The sequence below is a fragment of the Meleagris gallopavo genome, chromosome 6 (assembly GCF_905368555.1).
Source record: "Meleagris gallopavo chromosome 6, MGAL_WU_HG_1.1, whole genome shotgun sequence".
NCBI lineage: Eukaryota > Metazoa > Chordata > Aves > Galliformes > Phasianidae > Meleagris > Meleagris gallopavo.
This window is the reverse complement of record NC_139409.1, coordinates 26,679,647-26,706,679: the sequence shown is the minus strand read 5'-3', so window position 1 is coordinate 26,706,679 and position 27,033 is coordinate 26,679,647. Positions and strand designations below refer to the sequence as shown.

Below are 27,033 nucleotides of genomic sequence, written 5' to 3'. Positions count from 1 at the left end.
GGCAAGTCACATTAGAAAACATTGCTTGGGATGAGGGATGGAAAAGATCCTGAACATAAACCTTAAGAAAATATTTCTAATAGTTTAAGTTCTTGGGCTTTCTTATTTCTTTCTTTCCTTCTTTCTTTCTTTCTTTCTTTTTTTTTTTTTTTTTTTTTTTAAACCAGCAGGACTTTGCAATTTCTTGCAAACATAAGCCACCAAAATATTTGCTTTGGAGAGGCCCAGGTATTTTTGAAAAGTAAGAAAGGGGGTAGCTTTGGGTTATTTTAGCTTTGGTTATTTTTCCCTTTACACAGGTACAAATTAGTCTTCTTTCAGAAGACAGCACTGATATTTTTTTTCTTCTTTCTTTTACATGCTTTTCAACTACACAGAGAAAACTTTTTCGTCAAAAAAAAAAAAAAAGATAATAGGTAAGGAAAGAAGTATATATTTGCCACTGACAATTCATTTTGAGAACACATATACTTCACTTACTTTATATTTTTAAACATTAAAATATTCTAGCAGGATTTGAATAATGAAGTTAGTGTAGTGAAATTAAATGTACTTACTTAGAAATTTCCATTACTTTGTTTCCATATCAAGATGACTGGACCTTAGTATTTTTCAGCTTGGTAAGTCAATACAAAGTATTACATATGTTTGTTCTATTGTTTAGCAAAACACTCAATAATAAGCCAATATTTTGGGTATTTTTATGCACATAAGGTCAAGGAAATTCCCACAGAATAGTACCAATGTCACAGTAGTGATGTTCTACAGGGAATTTTTTGTTGATAAAAATCTGGCAGTAACCTGCAGAGAAAAGTCCAGGTTTTTTAAATAGAATTCAACCTTCTGGCTATAGCTGAAACAGATCTGATTTCATCAAGTAATCACTGGGTAGGTGAGCAAATATAATTTTTAACATTTCTGAAGTGATGTTTTGCTTTCTGAAAAAGAGCACAAGCATCTCAAATCTCTGAAGTTTCTCACCAAAAAGAGATTGTCAAAGATTCTGTATATTTTGTCATGCAATACTCTTCTAAGCAACATTTTTCCCTATGTTTTTCTTTAGACACTCTTCAGAAACCTAGCATTTCTGGCAAATGTGAAACTTATTTTTGATTGCCCTAAGGGAAGGTCATTCACATGGATACAGCTATGAGTGAGTATTATATACACAGAAACCTATTCCCTCAGTTCCTCTATCTCAGGCTAGAGTTACTTTATTAAATTAAAACTTCAGCAAAATAAATACATATATTAATAAAAGGAATTACAATAAAACAAAATCCAAATCTTCTACTTTTCTCCTCTCCCAGTATATTAAAACAAATGTTTAACAGCTTTAAAAACTATTCTTTACTGTTTGACTTCTTTGTCTACTCAGAGAAATACTAGAATGGTGATCAACTTCACTTGAATGGTAATCAACACACCTTGGTTCACCCATCCAAAATGCATGTAATATGCATGTAGTGCAAAACAATCAATAAATTTCTTCCCTCTATATGTAACAGAAGGAATAATGTTATCTTCAGGGATTGTGCAAATATCTCTGTCTCCTTAAGTTGTTCTGCATAAAATTGCAGACTCAGAATGATAGCCCAACTGTGAATGTTCTTCTATGCACAAATCAGATGCAACTTGGATCACTTTGCACATTGCCTTGTTTACCAGCTTTCCCATAAGATTCTTTCTGACATTTTTTATTGTGAGTTTCTTGTTTCCTTGAAGCCCTTTTTCCTCCTTCAGTAACAACTTCCTCTCGGATAGGAAGACTCCCTGCCTGTACATAATGCTACTGTTACTGATTCTGAACCATCTAAACTATAACATTCTCAGCAGATTGCATTCATTTAAAAGAATAGACTCTCATGACGAGGAATTTATTGACTCATCAAAAGAAATATTCCCTGTTTGCTCTCAACATTATTCTTATAAGCAATACCAGGAAAATAACATAGGATCCACTCTAGGGAACAGAATTCCAATTTTCTCTGTCAGGGCTCTGATAGATGACTAGAACAAAAACAAAAAAACAAACAAAAATAAACAAAAAAACCCTAAGACACAAGTTATTTTCATAAAGATATCAACATCCTATCATTTCTTTCACCCTTATTATGAGTTTGTATTATTGGAATGCAAAAGAATGCATTCTCTACAACCAAAGAACAAAGTGTTTACTATTCAACTATGAAACAAGAGGCAACAGAAACATAAGAATATTTGGCACTATTCTTTGTCCAAAAATAATATAACTTCTGTCAATATTCTGACAATATCATAAGAAATATTTTAAAAATGGACCACAAAAACAGTCTTGAGGAATTACAGATTCTAATTCGAGATATAAGAAAAGTGAAAACATGAGCAGAAAAATAGTAAAAATTAACTTTCATTTGGGGTGCAACATAATTCAACCTCGTGTTCAGAGACATTGAAAGGTGTTCAGGAACACTGAGGTTTCATTCTTTGGTGATGGTTCAGAAACTATTATTTTCATCCATGTCCATTTCATCAGACAATATACTGAGAATAGAATACAGCCTTTGAATAGCACATTTGCACATAAATGGATAGAAAATAACATATATTTAATATAAACAATTTGCACTATTTTTTCTGGTAAGTCATCTATACTGGCACATCCTACCAAGTACGAAAAAAGTTGTTAATTATTCCACTATATTAATGCAAAGATATTCTATGTATGTGTTTATTTCTGCTAAGAGTAGCAGTGAGAGAGCAATGAGGATGGTTTAGATCCAGATTTTTCTGGAATACATGATTTGTATGATTGTTGTAAGCTGTTCAAAAATTAGTTTCCTTAATCATAAGACTGATAGCTACCTGCCCTCATGTCTTTTGCAGTTTAAGCCATGTTTAAAAAAAGTTGCATATGTAATGTTAACACTGGATATTTTCCTTATTGCTTTTTCCACTTTCTGCAAGTGTTCTGACCCAGTATTTATTAATTTGATAATGGTAAAAGGCACTACTTACAGCATGACGTCTCATGAATCACTCACTATTACCATAGCAGTACACTACTGTTAGTCCAAGGCTTTTGTGTTCTTTGTAAGCAAATAATGCTAATTACTGAAAATCTTCCAACTCCAAGCCAAGCGTGCCATGTTATTGTATATTTTGTGATATTAGACTGTGCTCAGCATGTTTATCTGTGCATTGGATTTCTTGAGGAGGAAAAAGGAGGATTTCATTACTTTGCCAAAATGAACCATAAGGGACCATCATTACAGTTAAGCTCATAATAAAAGATTTTGCTGTACCAGTCTGAATTGGAATAATTTCTTAAGTTTCACTCCACTCAGTTTATAGCCTTAACATTGAAATGAGTTACTTTTCAGGCACAGGCAGGTTAGCTCCCAGGATATTTTTTAAGATACCTAGCAAAAATAATCATAGAATCACCAAGGTTGGAAAAGATGTTACTACCCTTGCTCTATGCAATCAGAACCATTTCTTTTTTTAGAGTAACACTCTTTGAACACCAGTGCAATACTTAGCATAGCAAATCAATGAGTTCATTTTCTTTAATGAGTTGTTTCAGGCTTGTTTCTCTAAACAATACTCATTGTTACAGAAATTATGACTGCCCGCTTCTGCTGGACTCTTCCTAAACAAAATAAACTAAGTAGGTTTAGAAACAACTGTTGAAGATGGATGGCAGGTGGACTTTCAACCTCTGAACAGGCTTTGCACTTAGAAAAATCATGTTTGCTATTACATTCGTACACTCACTTTCTGAGCGATGATGCCCACTCAGAGCTAAACCCATACAGAGTAAATGACAGAGCCACACCAACAATGAAGATGTCTTTTAACATGAATTCTATGGTTACTAAACAAGATCTCCTCATATTACTGAACTTCTACTCTTGTGGTAGATTTCTTTCACATTTAGTCACACAAACATGTTAACTTATCTTCCTGAGATTCATCTATAAACAATCAAGGGTAAAAATAAAAAATGAAAAATAAAAAAAAAAAAGAGCAGATATATGGCCTGAGCAATCTAACCAGCTTTAGATGCCTATCCCAGGATATGATGAACCACCAACTGAAAGTGTCTATTTCTGTCTTAACTGAAAGAGAAGACCAGGTAGTCTACATTCTACATTCAATCTGGTGACTAAGTTTCGGTCACTTGATCTGAAGATGAGAACTGTTATTCATAGAGGTGTTCATGGAAATGAAGTGATAAATGATCTTTCCTAATCCTTTTAAATGTCAACATTGTCAAGATTTCAATTTACTGAATATACTGATCATCTCAAAAATAGGTAGAAAAGAAAAGGGAAAGTTAAATCATAAAATCAATTATAAAAGTAGGATATAATGATTTGCACATAGAAGTTGATGATCCTTATTAAGAAAAACTGATTTTTTGGCTGCTTTCTGATGATGTGGCAAGAGTTGAAGATATTGATTCATACTAATGCTAATGGCACATGCTACCAGTATTGTGTCAAGTTGTCCTACTGTAATAAGGCCACGTCTGCATGCATGTGCATTCATGTGCATCTGTGTGTTGGCAAGAGCAGGTGTATGTATGTTTATCAGCTTTCTTTTATATTATTTGAAACTGCTTAAATACAAGGACATCCTCTTCTTCATTTGTGTTATACAACTGTGAGATGAATTTACTATTTAACATAACAGGTTGTCTTTCTGACATGGTAATGTATGAACACTCAAAGTGAAAGACTACTTTCAGCCTTTTCTACTTTGCAAAACAGTGGAACTTTAAAAGTTTGATTATTTCTTTTTTGATTGGTCTGTTTTGTTCCATGTAAACTATCCTCACCATGTGGACAAGTGAGAAAAGAAATAGTAACAGAAATCACACTGACCAATTTCTTCAACTCTTTTTGAAGCTTGATTTGGGATTTCTTTTTGTGGTAATTGGTATGGTGACTTATCCAAATTCTCTGTCAGCTGTACTTGTAACAACAATTAACACAGCAGGAAATATGGTAAGTCAATGGTAATGGTACAGTTCAGAATGAACTCTAAGGGACAATTATTACAGTTAAGCTCATAATAAAAGACTTTTTTTTCTACCACTCTAGCGGTTATTTCAAGGCAACAAAACTCTGTTGATTAGAGGGAATAATGACTCCCAGTAACTGTGCAAGTTTCTAAAATCTGGCATTGAAAAAGAAAGTGGGAGAAACATATTTCTAATATTTTCTCAAACTGTAAGCGGTTAATGAAAACTAAAATTCAAAACCAGTATTTGTCAGAATGCAAAAATGCTTGAGAGATGGAAAGTATATCACCTTCTGTTTAGTGCCTTCCTCACGCTGGGGAACTTTACAAGCAGCAGTTATGGAGAGATCAATGTTTGTCTCAATTGATGGTCTGTATTCATAGGAATGGCTTTTCTTACTGGTATGTTACCTCATGTGGCAACACGAAATAAAAAACATTTTTAGAAGAAAAAAAGGTCTTAATAAGAGATAAACTCTATATGAGAGAAGACTGGGAGACTAACACCACAACACTGAAGTGATCCCTAACAGCTCCTTTGATCTTTCTCTATTAAACAGTTTTTTATGCATGAACAAAGACAAGGGAAAGAGAATGGATTATTCCTTAAACACAAGTAAAGCAAAATAATCACATCAAAATAGTTCAGACATTGCAAAGTATGAGAGAGATGTTCTGACAGAAATAATACCAGAGAGCCACTTGTTCATCTTCAATTTACAAATTTCCCTATTCTCATTTATTTGTGCTTATAAAAACATATGTCTACTTGCAATGATGCAAAGCTAATTATATAGTTTTCTACATAGCAGTACTGGAACAGCACAGATATGCACAGTAGCTTCACTTGATACTATCTTCAGAATATGATGCCCCAAGAAAATAAATGTTTTTCACATACATTAAAGCACATATGGAATGTCTCTTTCTGTCTCTACAACAAATTTCATAAGCCTTACTATACTTATACAGCACATAGTCTTAGATACTTGTCTCAGCAGATGTTAAACAGAGAACCAATACTTAAAGGAAGCAGAAGGGGACCTGGAGTATCCACGGAGGCATAGATAAATGAAGCTTGAAAGTGATATGAGGCATAAACTAAGCTGCTCAGTGCCACTCTCCATGTATAAAGTTAGATAAATGTTCATGATGAGTAATCTTTGGATGAATATTTTTTCTCCAATTGGCACTGTGCATCTCTTATCTGTATAATTGGTCTCTGCAGTATACTCTGATGATGCCTAAAACACAGAAATCCTACTGAGATTGATTAAATTTCTATTCATAGAAGGGATATGGAATGAGCAAAAAGAATTCTCAGGGTAAATAATAGTCTTAAAAATTAAGTTCAAGGAAGATGAATTTACCCTGTGCAACTGAGCAGAAGATGTCTTTCAGGCTTTATACAACTCATAGAAAGCCAAAGACTGCTCAGGGCTTTTATTCCTTGTTGTTACCTTTTAAAGAAACACTGAATCAATTGTATTAAGAGCCAGATCCCAGCTTGGTACACTGTCCAGCAAAGAGCAAGCACAGACTGTGTTCATATACAGGTGCATTCAAGTATAAAATTGCAAATTGAGTGGGAGTCTCAAACCTAATGTATAGCTATGCACTTAGTCTGAAGTGCTCTTGGCAGAAAAGAATCACAACAAGAAGGACACAACACTTATGTAACACCAAAGTACTTGCTCTTTGTTTTGTCTCTCGGTGGTGATGAAGAAGCATAATCAAATTTGCTGTAGTGCAAAGTATATTCATCCATTCAGAATTATTCCCATCTGTCTTACTTAGGAGTTTTCATTTGTGTGCTTTCCAGGATCGAGTATATGCCAACATATGACAGAAATATTAGGGAAGTTGAACCCTCATAATGGTTGTATAGGTTATCTCCACTTCCCAGGGCAGCCTGCTTCAGTGCCCAACCACTCTTTCAGAGCAGAAGATTTTCCTAACAACAAACTTTAATCTCCCCTAGTACAACTTGAGGCCATTTCCTCTAGTTCTATCACTAGTTATGTGGGAGAAGAGGCTGACTCCCACCTCACCACAACCTCCCTTCAGGTAGTTGTAGAGAGCAATAAGCTCACCCTGAGCCTCCTCCTTTCCTGATTGAACAATTCCAGCTCCCTCAGACACTCCATATAAAGCTTGTGTCCCAGACCCCTCACCAGATTTGTTGCCTTTCTCTAAACACACTTGAGAGCCTCAATGTTTCATTGCCTCAGTGTGATATTACAGCACATCACAATCTCTGCTGCTCATTCTCTCACTATGATAATCATAATTTTAAAATGAGGGACTCAGGAATCATATCAACAAAAAAATATCTCAATGAGGCTATGGATTTAACAAGATACAAAAGAGATCACTTCCACCCTCCACAGTCTGGAATATTAAGAAATATTTCAGGAGATATTTCAAGTTTCAGGTCACTGAATCACAGAATTGTTGAGGTTGGTATCTCTGGAGATAATCTAAGCCCAATCTCTCTGCTTAAACAAGGTAACCTAGAGCACAATGCTCAGAATGGTGTCCAGATGTCTTTTGAATATCTCCAGGCATGGAGATCCCACAGCTCTCTGAGCAGTCTGTTCCGGTCACCCTCATAGCAGAGAATTGAGAGACAGAGTTTCTCACGCACTGTTGCCTGCCTTGGCTGATGTATATCCAGTAGCATTAATTGAGGATGCAAAAGGTGACTGCAACGTCCATTAGTATGAAATTCCCATCCTGCATGGAGAGTGCATTGTCATTAGTTTTAATGATTTATTCAACACCTTTAAGAATATATCTGGTCATGGCTGCTAGTCAGACCCTAGGGGTTCAACCCCCAACTTCAGTAATGCAATTTATGTACTCCCAGATGATGAAAAATCAGTTTAATATATATCAGCTTAATATATAACAATAAATTATATAACCAGATTTAGCCATTTGCTATGCTCTAAGAAATGTCCCAATAACAATCAATACAATACATTATAACAGAAATGTTTCAAAAAGCACAAGACCCAACCCACTGACGTATGCCATATTTTAAAATCCAGCCAGTAGAGACTGGGAAGATTACAAACACAGCTTGACCTGGTCTCAAAATTAAAGCTCAGATTTAGAAACTAGGGGAAACCAAGGGGTTCTGGGTTCTTTTTCTTTCTGGACTATCACACTGGGTGAGCTTCACTGACTACTTAGAAATTGTTTTTTGCAATTCATTAGGCAAAACACAGGGGTTTCGGCTCCCCATGCAATTCACAGAGAGACCAGAAGTCTTTAGAAGGCAAAGTCAGCTCACTGAGAGGAATGGTGAGTGCAAAAAGTATCAAGCACTCCTACTCATCCACTCAATATATCTATGTTTCAGTCTCTTTACTGGGGAAACTGTAACTTTTTTTTATCAAACAAAGAAACTCAATGAAGCTAAAATAATGTTCAGAAAACTCTGAATACTACTAATTACATTCAGGCTTAACCTATGGAGAAGGTCTGATTGAGGAAAAAAAACTTGTCTATGGTGGTCCGAAATGTGAAAAGTTTTGTATCGTTAGCTGTAGAGCAAGAAAGGAACAAATTGATTTTTTTTTACCACTTCATGTCACTATCAACAACAGAATTGTCCCAAGCCATGTCCCCAATAATGAAAACACCCAGGAGTTTTCATACAATTTCCACCCTACATAATCACCTAGATGACAGCTGGGTTTTTAAAAGTGCTCTGTCCCTACTAAAACATACATGCGTAACTCACAACGAAGGATGATTAAATAGGTAATGGAACAAGGCATAGTGTGACATTGTACTGAAAGATGAGAGGGCAAACACAAGTATTCAAAGATTACTTCTAGGTGGTGATAGATTAATCAAGTCCCACTATGCAGAACAGTGTTCATGTTACTTTAAATATTCTGCATGTCTCCCGTAAATCTTTTGTGCAAAACCCTTCTATGCATATATAGAAATGAATCATATCACATTATTGATGACCATGCATTATTTGCTGAGCACACCATGTTTTAAATTGCAAAATCCATTTTTATTTTCTTTTTCATTTGTCACCTTCCCACTGGATGGATGGTTTCCTGGAGCTTATTCTGTTGCGTGTCTGACAATATCAAGCCTACCTTCAATAAATTAGTATTAAAAAAATGGGTATAAATAATTACATTTACATAAGGTCAGTGAACAAGAATAGGATACAGAAAGCCTAGTTGCCATGGGTCTTTTGCTACAAACCTGTCCAAGGTTTCTTGTTAAGAATACACATGCACAAAGTAAGAAGGGGGGAAATAACTCAATTTTTAGTGCTCAGATATTTTCAAATAATTTTATGAATATTTGGTTAAACAATCTTGATATGAATATGTCCTGAATTTTCTGCCTTCTCACAACACAGCAGCATACTGCATAGTCTTAGCCATTCTGTCTCCTGTAAGTCAGCCACCTGGAGATTAGGTATTAATGGGTTTTATCTCTGAGGAACTCTCTGCTTTAATTCTGAATTACCATGTCATTTTAATCAGTGTATACATTTGTTATTAAAGCATTAGAAGTGATTGTTAGAAGCACAGCATAATGCCTTATGTCACTTATGAGTTTGGTAGAAAGTAGAAAAGAAAGAATTACTTATAAAACCTGTATAAAGTGGAAAGGATAAGCATCATTTGCTGGACTAAAACATTCTTCAAGATGCTAACAGAAAATCTGTAAATATTTAAAATTGCTGCAAAAGAAAGGGATTAACAGAGTACCACTGTCTGGTTTTTACTTGCAACATCTAGTATTGTTTCCAGTAAGTATGAAAGGCAAAATGTTATTTATTGATTAAGGTCTCCTATACATTATTGAAGCTTAACATGAGAGCACAAGAAATTCTCCCTTGATCGGGAATAAAGCACTGACCTGATTTCAGCCCAATCAATTGTTTGTCATAGTGCAGAAGAACTTGGTGGTTCTCAGCCTCATTTCTCTGGGAGATCTCCAAACCACAGACAAACCCAGCCTCTGACCTAAAGAGATAAAATTATTAGAAAATTTAAGATGAAATCAAATATAGTGCAACTGAACAAATCAAGTATATACAGTGAGAATTTAGGAAGCAGAAAGCACTTGGGTTCATAGAATAATTAGGTACTCAATTAATACATAGTTCTTAATTAGATGAATTTTTGTTTTATTTTTCTAGTTTATAAAAATAATAAGAAATAAATCTGGTAGTTTTCTTCTGTATTTCATTTTATACCATGCCTTGGAAGCCAAAATGGAATAGCAAAGGGGAACACAGAGGCCAGACAAAAGTTAGTGTTTGTTGCAAAAACCATGAACCATCCCATCAGACTGATGTCCAGTCTGCTTCAGACAATGTTGTGTTAAAAACGCAAAAGTTTAGGAAAGCAAACTGTAGACACCTGTGAAATAAATAGTCTGCAAGAAAGCATCAGTAGCCTTGTCATCCCTTAAGACATATTGCAGGATAATCAGCTGTTAATTTTATTTTGAAATTACTTAGAACTAATTGGAAAAAATCAGCCTGCAAAGCTAATTCTGCTTTTTTAAATTTTACATTCTTCCAGTAGTAGTCTTGAAACGTACTTCAAACTGGTATGGTTGCCACCTTTCATGCAAAACCCTGTTACACATTTTATGGCAGAGGGAAAACACAAACAAGAAATTTCACATTAAAATCATTTCTATTGCTAAGACTTTTGAAGATAAATGCTTTCAATCATCCTCTAGGTCATCTCCTAGTCTCTGCCCTTTCTAATGTTGTAACATGTAACATTTAATATATTTGCATGACAGCTTTGTTTAGATGATATACAACATATAAAAACATAATACAAGAGCATTACTATAAAGACCAGCAACATGTATCTGCATGTACACAACGCAAACAGATTCGGCAGATCTCTCTTTCTCTGAATGCTGACAATTATGCTATTCAATAGAAAAGAGATAGGGGAGGGACTTCTAGTGCAAGAAATACCAGATACTTCCAGCCCCATAACTTCCCTGGGCTGGGCTATTTCATGCAGTTCGCAATCTATGTTTGACAGGACTGCGTAGTGCTGAATTTAAACTTATGCTGCTTATTTGGAAGTAGACAATCTGAATAAAATGTAATAACTCTTCATCGGAAGTTAACTCTCAATTTTTCTCTTAACAGTTGCAATTTCTGCTGCTCTACACACCTCCACAGATGGTGACTCCACCATTTCTCTGGACAATCTGTTCCATTGTCTATTCACTCTTTCAGAGAATAAATTTTTCATAATATCCAACATGAATACTTCCTGGCACAACTTGAGTCCATTCCCTCTAGTCTTATCACTGTTACCTGGGAGAAGAGGCCAACACCCACCTTGCAACAATCTCTTTTCAGGTTGTTGTAGAGAAATGTGAGGTCTCCTCTCAGCCTCCTCTTCTCTGGACTAAACAATCACAGCTCCCTCAGCTGCTCCTCATAAAGCTTTTTCTCCAGAGCCCTCATCAATTTCATTCCTCTTCTCTGGACAAATACCAGGACCTTGATGTCTTGTAGTGAGGGGCCCAAAACTGAAAACTGTACTCAAGGTGCAGCTTCACCAAATCTGAGTACAGTTGGATGAACATCTCCTTGCTCCCACTGGCTGCACTATTTCTGATGCAAGTCAGGATGCCCTTGGCCTTCTTGGCCACTTGAGCACACTGCTGGATCATCTTCAGCCAAGCGTCTACCAAACATGCTCAGATCTTTTTCCTCTCTGCTTTGCAGACACTTTGTCCCAAGCCTGAAGTAATGCAAGGGGTTATTGAGGCCAAAATGCAGGACCCAGACCTCGGTCTTGTTGAATTTCATCCCACTGTCCACAATCCATTGATCCAACCTGTCCGGATCCCTCTGTAGGGTTTTCCTACCCTTAAGCAGATTGAGTCTTCCTGCCAACTTGGTGTCATCTGCAAACTTACTGAGGGTGCACTCAATACCCTCATCCAGGTCAACAAAAAAGATATTGAACAAGATGGGCTCCAATACTGACCCCTGCAGAAGACCACTTGTGACCGGTTATCAGCCTGGATTTAATTCCACTCACCATCACTCTCTGGGCCCAGCCATTCAGCCAATTTTTACCCAAAAGAGTGTATCTGTCCAAGCCGTGGGCTGCCAGCTTCTCCAAGAGAATACTGTTGGAAACAGTGTCAAAGACTGCTGAAGTCTAGGTAGAGACTATGAGAACAGCCTTTCCCTCACCCACCAGGTGGATCACGTTATCATAGAAAGAGATCAGATGGGTAAAGCGGGACCTTTAATGCCAGCTGGGCCTGGATGTCCCACAACTGCCATGTAGTGGGACTCAAGATAGTCTGTTCTACAACCTTCTCTGGCACGAGGTCAGGCTGACAGACTGTTGTTCCCCAGATTTTCCGTATGACCTTTCTTGTAGATAGGTGTCACATTAGCTAGTCTCCAGTCATCTGGGACCTCTCCAGTTTACCAGAACTGCTGATAGATGCTAATTTATAGAATGTATATTGGATTGTGACAAGCAAAGAGGAAATATTTTTTAAAAATTCAAATTATAACCTGGGTTAAATTCTGCACATCTGGAATCTCTCCGATTCTCTCACTAAAGAAAGTATCACAGAATCACAGAATCGTAGGTGTTGGAAGGGACCTCCAGAGATCATTGAGTCCAACTCCACTGCCAAAGCAGGTTCTCTACACCAGATCACACATGCGGGTCTTGAATATCTCCAGAGAAGGAGACTCCACAACCTCCCAGGGCAACCTGTTTCAGTTCTCCGTCATCCTCACTGTAAAGAAGTTCTTGTGCACATTTGTGCAGAACTTCCTATGCTCCAGTTTCTGGCTGTTTCCCCTTGTCCTGTCTCCACACACTGCAGAAAAGAGTCTGGCCTCACCACTTTGCCCCCCACACCTTAGATATTTATAGACCTGGATCAGGTCCCCTCTCGGTCTTCTTTTCTCAAGGCTAAACAGACCCAGTTCACTTAGCCTTTCTCCACAGGGGAGATGCTCCAGGCCCTTCACCATCTTTGTGTCCCTCCGTTGGAGTCTTTCCAAGAGATCCCTGTCTTTTTTGTATTGGGGAGCCCAGAACTCGACACAGTACTCCAGATGACACCTTACCAGGGCAGATTAAAGGGGGAGGATCACTTCCCTCGACCTGCTGGACACACTCTTTTTAATGCACCCCAGAATGCCATTGGCCTTTTTTGGCCATGAGGGCACACTGCTGGCTCATGGCCAACCTATCATCCACCAGGACACCAAGGTCCCTCTCCGCAGAGCTCCTCTCCAGCAGCTCATCCCCCAGCCTGTACCGGTGCCTGCAATTATTCCTCCCCAGATGCAAGACTCTACTTTTGCTTTTGTTAAACCTCACCTGGTTAAACACATAAAGACATTTTTAGAAGGTAATTCCAAATTCTAATGTGCATTAAGCTAAAATATGTGTCCCATTACTGATATTACTAAATGCTATTTGCTATTAACAGCAAACTAACAAATAGTATGCCTGATCAATTAATGTCTTATTGATGTCTGAGCTATACTAGAAAATATCCAAACAGATTACTTTACATAATGGTGATTAAAAGAATTTGCACCACAGTAATGAAGTTAGATTTATAATCTTATTAATGAACGAAGATGTTCTATTCTATATTTTATTTGATATGTTCTGAATAAGAGGCAGTTTTTATTTACTGTATCTAAATCCAGGCCACAACATTACGATCATGTTATCTCTCTTGAGCAGACAGAACTTCAAGCCTAAATTACTCCTAAAACTGTAGAAAATATTATGCAAAGCAAACATTTTATAAATAATTCACCACCTTTGGCCTCATGAGGTTTGATAACCTTCAGAAACCCAGTGTGAAGGAATAAGAGAACCAGGGTAGCTCAACATCTTCAACCTGAATGAATCACAGCCAGGCCTGGGCCCACTATGGCCCTAGTTTGCAGGATGATGTTCTAGTCTGGCTTCAGCTGTTCCCATCCCCAGCCCCATCAGCCTAATGTCCAGGGCTGATGCTGCTTTGCTGTCCTTAGCCTGCTGATGGGAAGCAGGCTGGTTGTGAGGCCCTGCACTGTAGACCCCAGGGAACACCCACGCCCCTGGCTCATGCTGCACTTTTGACACCAAGTCCCTGGAAAGCTTCACTGAGCTAAGGACTCTTCTCTTCCTCTCCTCCATGCCTCGCTTGCTCAGGAGACATCTTCTAATCTTCATCATGTACCTAAGCTTGTATGCACATATGGCCAAGTAAAGTTACTTAAGTCAATCTTACTTCATAGTGCTTACCAGTGTTGCACATTCAAAGATGCATTGTAGTATATTATGGGAATATCTAGTTTCAACCAAATATCCGTATGAAATTAAATGAAAGAAGAGGTCACAAGATTGTGGAGGTAGAGCTCCATGGGATGATCATAAAGGGAGTCCCAGGAGGAATAAAGAAGATAATGATGCATGTTTCATACCAGATACCAGCTGGCAAAGAGCAGCATAAAATTTGAACCAAGAAGAACAGAAAAGCTGTATGCATTAAATTATAATTAAACTCTTTGCCCTTTTCTCCACTTGTGGGATTAACTCAGCTCAAACATAAATCATTTCCAGCCAAGCAGAGGCTGGAAACTTCATGGAAAGCCCCGGGACAACTGAGCCTCAGATGTGGAATGACAGCTCACAGAAATAACTCTGTTCTGGGGTTATTTTTAGTCTTGCAATCCAAAAGAGAAAATGTTTATAGTTTGAAACAGCTGATATTCCAGCTGCATTTGCACTCAATATCACATCTAGCTTCATCACTATTAAAGCAAATAATATGTTTCCAGGTATAGTCCAGGATGTAGAACTCTAGAAAACAAAAGCACTTCTAAGAACTTTTTAAAGAATGATCTCTTGTAATCACATTCTTTCAAGTAAATGTACAACTTCAAATTCATTCAGGTTTGAAAATCTCTGAATAAAAATCGAAGTCCAAAAACTTGCTCCATAAGAAGATTTATTGAGAGATCTTTCTTTAAATAAGTAATTATTCAAAACACCATATGATATTTACAGAATATTTTCATTTTTCTATTCATTCTTGTAAATATGACTTGGAGCAAAGAAAGTATCATAAAGATTTAAGTTTTACCACATCTTAATAACAGTCTTAAGAACAATATAGACCCTTCTATCAGCAATAATGTAACTTTACTCATTTGGGGAAAAACTGCTCACTATACCTTACAACAACCATTCATATGAATAATATCTGAGCTGTACATATCTCTTCAGGAGAAGAGGACCATTTAGAGAAATAAATTTGGACCTTTGGAACTCATACAAAAAGAGTTGAGAATGAATCACCTGAAAACCAGATCAGAATGTATAAATGGCAGATGCAAAATATGGCAGCACTGACTTATTGACCTGTTGGTGACTGTAGTGCCATAACGGATTAAGAAAATTTGACACGTGGAAATAACAAAAGCATTTCAAAGTACTAGAAAACTGACAATGGCTGTTTTCAGTAGTTCAACTGCACAGCTTTTATATGGCTGTGAAGTATGTTGACAAGTATCAAGGCTTAGCTAGACAACAAAACTGAAAACTTGGTTACAGTTCATTGCAGTGGTAATTGAAGTCATTAAAAAAATCAACTTCGTGTGACAAGGGCTTTTGTAATAGTCATGCATTAAACTATTATATAGATCATTCGAGGTGTTTTGCTGGTCACAGTATTAAAACAGATAAGTCATGATTCAAGGCCCTAGCTTCTCTTTTTTTTTTTTTTTTTTTTAAAGGAAAACAAAACATTACTATAGACATTTTTACTTCATTTAGAACTGTCTGGCCTCATTGGCAAAGCACTGTGACCCAACATCTCTACAGCCCTTTCTGAAGATGTGTCTTAATAGCTTCAGAGATTACATTCACTTAATAGGGGAGAGTAGTAATATTAATTAGACTTCTTCACCAGTTGCATGGCAAGAAAAAATATAAGCAAGCCCCACCTGAATGATCACAAATAGCAGCAGAGCCAGCATCAATGAAATATAACAAACAATCCAGCTGCTGAGAGTCCTAAAGACGTATTCATTAGTTTTCATAGCTAAGAAAGCATAGGAATTCTACCTACTTTTCCACTGAAAGACAACTGAAGTCATGAAGTCTTCTTGTTGTTATTTCAGATACATTCAGATGCTAAAGAGACATTGGCCCAAATTCTTCCCTATATATATAATCTCCTCAGCAAGAATTGTGTAGCTGTCTGTGAGAGTAAAAATGAGTTTATTTACATAAAATTTGAGAAATTATTACTAATCCAATTTTCCTGTGACTTTACAGTACTAACAAACAGATGCTTAACTGTTATACAAGTTATTAATTAGTTCTTGGAAAGACAGCATCTAGTATTTCACTGACTAATCAACAACTACCTACAAGTATAGCACTGGGAACTGGTTAACCAGGATCATCCTGAAGGTGATTCATTTCAGATTTGGAGAGGGAGGAAGAGGCAGCAAAAGCAGGGTCTTGCTGAACCCTATAAAGAGGAAAAAAGCTGTATGAAGGAAAATGAATGAAGGGAACAGCCCTGTTCCATCCCTAAAATAGAGGCTGCAAGTTCAAACAGAGCATGGTCAGTGTCTGGATAATCTCAGCAACAGAAAACATGTAAAGGAATTTGAAGCTGAATGCAGATACTGTTAAGAAATGGGAGAGCTTTGCTATCTGCTATTACTGTACATTCAGCAATGATGTGTTAGGAGGAAATTTACTGCAATTTATTATTAGACTTCAATTAAATTCAAAGAATCATTGCTATCTATTCAATGTGAAGGGCAATCCAAAATATTTTGGGATGTTCGTACCACAGGAATTTCTTCAAAACATTTCTCCTTTCCTAGTTACTAAGGCTAATATTATCTTCATAGGAATATCAAAGCCCCAAATCCAATCTCTCTTAAAGTGGCTCTGTTAAAGGCAGTTGTTTCAAATACCAACATACTGATATATTTCTTCTCTACTGGGCAGGAAAAAGAAAGAGACTATGAGAGGAGATAAGCTATAAACTCGAAGTATAAATTAGATATCCTCTTTTCATTCTCACATTACATATCATTCATCTAAATATCTTTCTTTTTAAGTCAACCCTCTGTATCATCTCCATGATTATTTTAAAAATTGGAAATAGAAATGCTTGGAATTGCATTTGCCCACTCAAATTCAGTGTATAAAAGCTTGATAAAGGAATAAATTAAAAAAGTTTAGTCAAACAAATTGTTTCTGAAATTTCACTTTGATTTTAACCTGTTCTTTAACATGTGACTGTTTTTGATAATGCTAGACTTTCTCCTACTAAGAAATCAGTTTTCTCTTCCTGGGCAAAAGAATAACAAATAAAACATCACCTTAGAGAATTCTAACAAATAAATAAATAAGAAAACTGCATATTTTTTTTCAGTGAGTATATTTATGTTAAGTTAGCATTATTTAGATCACATAACACGAATCAGATTCTATTGAACTTGTAAAATGCTCAGAAACTACAGAATGATGGAGTCTGGAAGCAAATGGAAATTGTCAGAGGTACAAATAGTGCCAGGTTTTATGGCTGTAATTCCTATGCCTCTCCATAGTTAGTCTCTTTGCCATGTGTGTCAGAGGAGAATGGAGCATACCAGAGCTAGGGAACAATGCATGTGAGCACTGCAATTTACAGCAGCCCAAAAACTGCCTTAGGGTAGGGCATGGACCACTGCTGAAAACTAAATATCCAAAATGAAACTTATAGCAGGTGTTCAGGCAGTCTTTTTTGTTTCTTTTAATCAATGCAACCCAGTGCAAAACCCAATACACTTCTCAGACCACCTGTTAAATCTTGATAACAGGGATAGTGCAAGACAGAAGAACTGTTAAAATATAGAATATAAAGTTAAAATAAATATCAGATTGTCTATGGAAAACTAAAACTAAAAAAAACTCAGCTATTTTGTTTTTGTTTTGTTTAAATTATCCTATATACCTTTTTGAGTAAGAATCAGTCCACTACAGATCTATGAATTTGAAAGGCGCTAAAAATTCTTGATCTGGACTTCTTTTCAGTAATCCTTTGGCTTTCACATCTTTGCCTTACATCTGCAATTTCTAAATCATTATTCTATTGCCAAGCTATTGTATGCATTTCAGGATGCCAGCCAAATTCTAATAATGGCATCATTAAGAGAGAGCTCTTGCAATGGTAAATTCTGTATTACTTTCCTTATTTTGCCAATCAGTGATGTCAGTAATATCCTGTTCTTTAGGAACCCTAATTAAATTCTTCATTGAAATAATCAACATTTGTGTTTCCAACCACTTTACAAGTACAGTAATTCTTTGTCTGCCAGCTGTGAGAATTTCCTATCCTACCCTCTCACATTAGCAAACTGAAAGGGGAAAAGTTCATTCCACACTTACATAATGAATTCATAATTGAAGTAGGTAACAGACACATTTTGCTTATAATACTAAGGTCTAAACTGCAAGCTAAGACAGCTTGGAATGAACTAAACTCATATTAATAAATATATTCTTCATAACTTGTTCAGAAGCCGCTGTACTTTAAGTAATAGATTAAGCAACTAATCCACTCACTGATGCAGGAAGAATAAGATTAGTCTTCAACTGGATCTAAATCAGACAAAACTAGAGAACAGTGTACTTTAATTAAACTTAAAGTCATTTGCAGAAAGTTAGCATATGAGCAGGACTCTAGTTCATGATTTTTAGAATATGTAATCATCCATAAACCAAGCTAGAAAAGAAATTTGAAAAACTACCTGCAAGATAAACTTCAGAAGTTTGCTGCACATTTCTGTTCCTCTTACTACTAACATCGTACTACATATGATCCTGAACCTAGAATCAGTAAACATTTTCTCTGCAATGCAGAGCATAATGTCAGCTTTAGGCTGAATCTACTGCCAAGGAGAGACAGTGCCCCATAGCAGAAGCCTAAAGAAAGACTGTGGCTAAGAGGAAAGAAAGCTGCTGAAAAATACCATATAGTGTAGTATCTATAGCTGCTAAAAAATACCCTCATGAGTGGGATCCTCCTGAGACATGAGAGATTTAGGTGTGAACAGCTTCAGAACAGTGAGGAAGATGGGTACATGCCTGAATTCAGAACTGTCCAGCTTTTCTAAATGCTGTCTTGGAGTACAAAAGGACAAATTTTTCTCTTGTACTTCAGAAATAAACGACCGGTGCGCTTCTTAAGGAGGATGATACAGTTTGTTTCTGTTTCCTCTGAAGATATTAGATGAGCTGAATGTCTTAGGTGGTAGAGCACATAGTAGGTGAATTTCAGGGATAAAATAGAAAATAAATATTTCATTTTAGGAAGAGATAAGATAATACCTTACACTGACTATACAAGCTGGATCAAGAAGATTTAAGATACAAGCTAAGAGTGATCAGAGCAAAACATGTTCTCCAGGTTTTAGACCTAAGTGACAGATGGCTAATATTCTTCACAGTAACAAGGGAAGGGAGGCACAGACTTCAGAAAATCATTAAGCTTTCTCTAAGCTGATGTCTGGACATTCGCAAGTAGATGATAGATGTATATGTCAGGATTTTACATTGAACAGTAGATACATAGAGTCAGCAAGAAAAAAAAGAAGTACTTCTAGGTGTGTACAGTACTGAAAGATAACAGTCTAAGCATCAATGCTATTGTATATCTGTGATGTTTTGTGCTTCTCCAAATCAATCTGCTCATTCTCTGCTCAGAATTGGTTGATAGAAGGAAAACCATGGCCATAGATGCTTTTGGAGAGGAGAATGTGTGGATAAAGAGATTCTAAGTCCCTTGTTGGAGTGATGAACTATAGGAGTCATTTAGTGCTTCTAGCACAAGCATGACTGTAGGACTCAGCCCATAGAGACAAGACTGACTAAGGATCACAGTGGGAAAGATAAGTCCCAAATTGTCTTTCCTCCATACTTGCTTTTTGCTCAAACTGTGTTTTCAAATGGAGTCAGAATGTTTTTTAGATAACAGCAAGTAGAAAGATTCAGATCATACTTTCTATCATTGGCACAAATAGAGCCATGAGTTTGGGAAAAAAAAAAAAAAAAAGACAAAATGACAGAAGATCCAGGCACACAGTCTCAATGGCACTAATAACCTCAGGAGAAAAGGACTAAAACTTTCATTAAAAGAATTCAACCAAGATAATAATTGAATTCCACCAAACTCAGTTGCTATTTAAAAAAAAAAAAAAAAAAAAGACTAATCTCTTAGGAGCAGTAATACAAAAGGCATTCAAGAAGAGATTCCATATTAAATATTTAAAAAGTAATATATGAAAAGCCAACAGAGATGTAAAAATAGCTTTTTTGTTGAAGACACACTCTTTAGCTTAATGTTCAGAGTTATCAGTAGCAATTTTTATGAAATAGAAGTACTATTTTAGAGTGAGAAAAAGGGGAACCAGAAAAGAAGATTTGGTGCTAAACCAAACTTAGCTATTCGTTACTATCAGCGGTGGTCTGAAAATAAAAAGAAATACAGATGAAAATATTCACTGGATGTTATCAAAGCAGAAGGCAAGAGACTAACAAGCCATCAAATATTATTTAGTTCAAGTGTAGAGTCTCTATCAACGGAGCGTTAATTAATTAACACTAAGGACAGACATTTATTGGATTACATTCAAACTACGGATGAAAAAAACATTGTTCAGATTGAGCAAGTCAGCTGTGAAGGCCTGGGAAGGCTGTTTTATTAATAACAGGAACAAAAGAGAATTTTTCCTGTTATAATAGATTTTTCTCCATTAAAATAATCATTTCACTATATAGTCAACTAACAGAAAGCCTGAAGAATATTCATATATCTTATTAGTTATTATAGAAGAAAACACAGAGTTCAGATGTTATTTTCTTCCTTTTTTCATCATTCTGTCTATATATGTATCCTTCATCTTTTATCTGACAGCTGTTTCTATCTAAACTTACAACATACAGAGCTTTCAACAGTGTTGTTAGAAATAAAAGGAGCTACTAAATGATAACAGCACTTATTTTTCAGTGTGCACTGGAAAAGACAGATCTCCTTGACAAGCTTAGAATCCACATGAGAAAGAGACATTTTTTATTGCATGATTAGATTGTTTTTCTTTACTTGGCATTTCTTGTCCTAATTGCACAGAACCCATCTGTGAACAGAAATGATGAGTTTTGGCTGCAGCCTGATAAATGTCTCCTCCAGTACAGTCTTTGTTGGCGTTCTATGCCAAAGAGACATAGCAATGAAGACAGCTGTTGTTTCTGAGGGTAAAGGAAATAATTTATTTAAGATATGATAATTCTTTGTCATTAATTATATTACTAATATGCTCCCTTTGAGTTTACTTAATTTAAACCAGTTGATTAACTTCTTCGATAATATATTGCTCCCTGTATATGCTTCACGCAAATAAAAGCATAGGACATATTACACAAATCAACTAAGAACCATTTGTGAACTCTTAGAGAAAGACCATATGCTTTTGAATTCATTCTAATTGCATAAAAGTTGGATAATATCACTCTTGGATGGAAAATGTAGGCTCTTTGGCTCTCTATTTAACACCTATTGAGAGACTTTCAGGGGTGTGTAAAACAACCTAGTCACCTACAGTTCTTACATTCACCTTGAAGCTGCCCAAAATATTCCAGAGGAAAAATATGTAGTTTATATAATATTCCATATTTTGTATAATTTCCAAGTAGTTAGTTCCAACTGAAATTAAGAGCCTTGCATGAATTTCATTGTCATCCTGAAGGGTTTGATCCCAGTTTTCATCTAGGAAGTTTCCCATTTAGGAAAGTTTCAGTTCACATACTGTTTGGCATGTACAGGAGAAGGAGAAAAGAAAAAAAAATATCCCATTCTTTTAAATGTACTGTGTGTAATATAATTCAAGAGTCAATGAAGCAAGAGGAGCACAAGTGAGTCTGACAACATAGAACTAGGTATTTTTCAGGAAAGGAAACATCATGGGTCACAATGACACAAAACTCAGAACCAGTCCCTAGAGTAGTATTTATCCAGTTAACTAAGTCTTCACTTAGAATAAATCAGTATTCTTGATTTCTGACAGCCATACTGACTTACATTTGATGCTAATACCAAGTGATAGAGTGACAAGAAATCTATACATTTCTATTCCTCTTTCATAACATACAAATATATTTTTTTCCAAATTTAGAATTACCAATTTGTCACTCCGAACAGAAAAATCCAAACTGAACACAAGAATGCCATCATTCATTCAGCAGAATTTGCAACACATGACACAAAACCCAAGTCTCAGCAGTGGAAGGGCTAATTACTATCAGAGATGTAATTACTAAATCCTATATTACAAAATAACTGAGCAAATAGATGAGTGAACACCATACTTGATCTGTGTCATAGTTTAGCTTTCCTAACTACATACTTATCACTTAGAAAAATCTCTCTGTGTCAGAAAGAAAGAAAAATGTATCAAAAAATATAAGCATATTTGCCACACTTGAAAAACAATGGACAGATTGACCCAGGAGAGAACAAAATACTGCCACAAATACATAATAAAAAATAATTTGATAAGTTTTGCTTTTTTTATTTTGATTTACAAAGAAATAAGATTTTTTTGTTTGTTTGCTCTAGGACTATTTACAAGTTGAAAGGCATTTTATAAGGAGTTAATCAAATCTTTTCATATTTGTAATTGGAGCTGTCTATGTTGGATTCAGTGGTAACATGCAAAACTGATGCACCAAAGCTGGGAATCTAGGAATCATATTCCTGACATGCATAACAAGAAATATAAATTTTAAATTTGTTTTCCACATTTTAAAGTAGCTAAAATTTGCTGCTCCATGAGATGCACTAACAAGTAAGAGTTCATTAAAAAAGCAAAAACATTCAAAACTTTGCATATTTGTTGAAAGACAATTTAGTGTTCCTCTGCTGTCAGCTGTTCTAAATCCTCTAGGTTGCAAGTATTAGAGTAGACCAGAAAAACGAAAGGAGGAAACATCTTCAACTATTTCTTCAGATTCTCTCTGACTTGGAAAATTAAGAATCAGAGAAAGTTAGAATAGTTTTTTTGTCAGGAAACATTCGTAGTTTTTTGTTTTTTGGGGTTTTTTGTTTGTGTTTTTTGTTTTTTTTTTCCTGGTTGTCCTCTATTGTCTGGGAAATTACCTACACAGAAATGTGATCTTAACATCTCCATGTCATGCTTTTATGAGCTGATAGTGAAATTTCCACAAATTCTTCTTTGAATCATTAAGTCAACAAATTATTTTTCTGAGAAAGATTTGATAATGCTCCATACTACATCTGAGAGTTTCTCTCACGTCAAACATGCTCTACTTTAATTAAAGGCATGATTTCAACTCCATAAGACAAGAGATGTGATAAATTTTCTTTTACAATTCAATTCACACTTCACAGACATTTTAAAAGTCATATTCATCTCAGGTTAAATCAACACATGCCAAGATTGAACTGAGAGCTACCTCTAGATGGACTAATTCAAATCATTTTTAACCAATGTAAAGTTACACTGGTAAAACATCACTACGATCTTTTTACACTGACAGAGAGGGTAAGCAAAATATATATATATAAAATTAAATGAAAGGGGATATATGCCTTTTAAATGACAACTGTGGAAATCTGTGTTTTCTAAAAAGGATGATGTAAAAAAGGTAGCATAGAAAAGCATAACAGCATTGTCTAAACAGCATAACGGTTTTCCAGCTTGTACCACCTGAACCTTATTTCACAATTCCATGAACAAGCTTTCACTGTTCTATTTTTTATTCTACCAGCTGTGTCAAGGATTGAAGAGTTGAATCCACCTACTCTCCAGTATTGCAAAGTTTTCATAGGTGAGATGCATAATTAGGCTTTGATTTGCAGTTTCTAATTAGCAGCAGAAGCAACGTCCAACAAGTCACAGTAAGGAAATACCAGATTTAAGGAGACAAAAGGCATAAGCATTTAAATTACTCCTCCATATTTTCAAATTCTAAAATTGTAACTACATAAGAAAATGATATTAACATATTGTAGGCAAATCATGCAAAAACATATGGTTGTATACTATCTATGATATAATTGAAGTTTTAAAAAAAATGTTTTTAAAAAATGAAGTTTAAAAATTCTTGTTTGAAAATGCAAACATGAAAATCACTTTGAAAATCTCTAGTAATGTAAACCAAGACAACAGAAGTAAGTTCTTCAAATATATTTATCTACAAAATATAGTGGATGCAGAAGGAATTATAGGATGGGAGAAGAAATTACGATAATATATACTGAAAGTTCACAGTATTAAATAAATGGAAGGTCTTTTGAGACATTATAAATGTGTACACACTGTCAGCATAAGAATTTCTTAAAATTCCCCTACCAAATGAAAAAGGAGTCATGGTTCTGGCCTGAGATAAGCTCCTGTGCTGAAGAATTGGGATGGGGGTAATTTCAACTCCTAAAGAAATTTGTTCTAGTCCTCAGCTGCTAGAGATGGGTCAAAGCCTTATTTACATAAAGTTTTGTGGTTTTTTTGTAATGCATTTTTGCTTTTTTTTTTTTTTTTTTTGTAATTGTAATTTTCATTACAATAAAATACAGTTCCTCCTTGCACTCTGCTAAATACATCAATTCAAGGACTCATCATTCACAGTGCAACAGCGTCACATATGAAACAGTGTTTCACTTTGTCTCATAAAAAATGCGGTAAAATAGGTAAACTACTCAACTACTCAGTTTATTCCTATCTGGAGTTTTTCTGAAGAAAACAGAGCTAGGTTTTAAATCTGCCTTCAGACTGAAGTGTTTCTCCCTGTACCATTTCTTCTCACCTCTGTCTCACCTCTCCATAGACTTTCAATATCCTTTCTGAGACTGAGAAAGAATTACAGCATCATAGCTGAGATCAGATCATCAATTTATTGCTATAGAAGCACTACAATGTTTTCCATACTAGTCCCTATCCTAATCTTCATTACCATAACATCTTGTTTCCATTTTGTACAACTGTTGTTCATTAAACAGACTTCAACGAGATATATTCCAAAACAGTTATGTCCATTTATTGAGTTAATGCAGGTGATTTGAAACCTTGTATGACAATTCAGGATTTATGTAACATCTCTGGAGGAGTTTAAAGAGATCTTTCCTCCCATCTACATCAGCAGAATATAAATACTGCTTTCAAATCTCCATAAAGTCATAACTAACAAGCCAAATGTTATCTAGAAAATACTGTAAAACTGAAGAATGCATAAGATAATGGATTTACTAGTTCTGAAATAATGCCTTGATCTACCTCCTGGGATACAAGCATGTGAGCCTTTCCTTAGTTCCTCCAGAAATGAAGACTCATTGGGAAAAAAAAATAGGCACCTCTTTCTTTCTGAGGAGAAAAATTTTCTGCTAGGCTAGAGAAGGTAGGCAGCTGGTAGGCAGCATTCTTAGGAGTACATAATACAACTAGGCCTATAGTAAACTTGAAATAATTTCTTACAGTAAGTTTGAAATAAACACATTCATCTTGAAATTAAAAAAATAAAAAAATCCATTCACCTTACAGAGCTGAATACAGCTGCCTTGACAGTACCACTCATGTTGAAAGCTCAGCTGATTCAGATTCGGCTGGAATTAGGTGCATTTAGATTCTGTTAGAAGTGACTTAATTATATTAATCAAAGTATTTCATCCTTTAAGTACTTTCATGCAGTTGATACCACATTGTGTTGACACTTCTTACAGTCAAGCTGACTTCTCAAATACTTGCAGGCAGAAAGATTGGCCAGTTTGCCCCTGAGAGATAGACATCTTGTTCATTAGAGGAAGAAACACTATGTTCTTATGCATCGCTTACTGTTTGATTGCAATTTGGAGGCTGGTATGAACCTGTGCTGCATTGAGAAACCTGTAGAAAAACATGTTTTCCCATTGTTATAAGTCCCATTGCAGGCATTCATTTTACTTTCATCTACTCTTACCATCACCATACTGACATCCAAAGTGGGAAGCAGAAAATGTGCAATCAAAACAAACAAACAAACAAACAAACAAATAAAAGTGATGTCCTGGCCTGGCCTGGCCAACCTATGCCTACAATGATGAGCTTCAACTGTAATCTTTTCATGAGCTTGTTCTCAGTAGCTGAATTGCTGAGAACTCTCTGTTCAGAATAATGACCCATTTCTTCATAACACCATGGCATGAAAGTTCAGTTCTCCCCTGTGCTGTCTCAGGTAAGATGCAACAAAAAGAGAAATAAATGAAAGATGGTATAACTAAATAACCTTGTAATGCAGTATTACCATTGTCAGCAACAGCTTGTAAGCTTTGTACAGAATTGCAAGGCCACAGGTTTGACTCTCAGTAGGCTTCCTCTGAATCCTTCTTGACCAGCCTCAATCTTTGTTTTACTTTATTTAGCTGTGACTGCAATTTTCATAATTGACTAATTTTCTGCTGATAACTTGTTTGATCATTGTATATTGCAACTTCATATATGTTTACACAAAAACAGCAGTAAGCAGTTATGCTATGAGTGAGGTATGTGTGACTTTGACATGATGATATAGCACAGAGAAATACAGGGCTGGTATGACAGCAGAGGCACTGAGTAGTGAAGACAGGGTGCAGGAAGAGACCACAAGGAGAGGATGATGAGGAAAGGGGCACAGGCTGGCACTGGAGATCCCACATCTATAAGCCATTCACTTGTGAAACTTGAAGGTCAGTTGAAGCAATGGAGACCTTGAGCTGAGCAGAACTGGTTGTATGAGTAAGAAAGAGAACAAAGAAACAATAACTTAATTTAAAGTCCCTATATACAGCAAATTCAAGCGTACCATGGAAATGCACACCAGTGAAGATATAGCAAAGGTGTAAACATTTGTCAGAAAATGTATGAAAAGACCACTGTTGATCAGAGATACCCAGCACATAATTTCCTGTATTACATGGACTTCATCA

At 35.8% G+C, this 27,033-nt stretch overlaps 1 long non-coding RNA gene across 2 annotated transcripts in view; it reads right to left on the bottom strand.

Moving 5' to 3' along the window:
- The window catches only part of LOC146544113 (uncharacterized), a 212,876-nt gene that overhangs the window by 46,170 nt on the left and 139,673 nt on the right, over window positions 1-27,033 (bottom strand). For both annotated transcript variants that reach the window (XR_014884114.1, XR_014884115.1), the window contains exon 2: window positions 9,910-10,016. This is a non-coding gene — a long non-coding RNA (uncharacterized LOC146544113). The remainder of the gene's footprint in view (window positions 1-9,909; window positions 10,017-27,033) is intronic.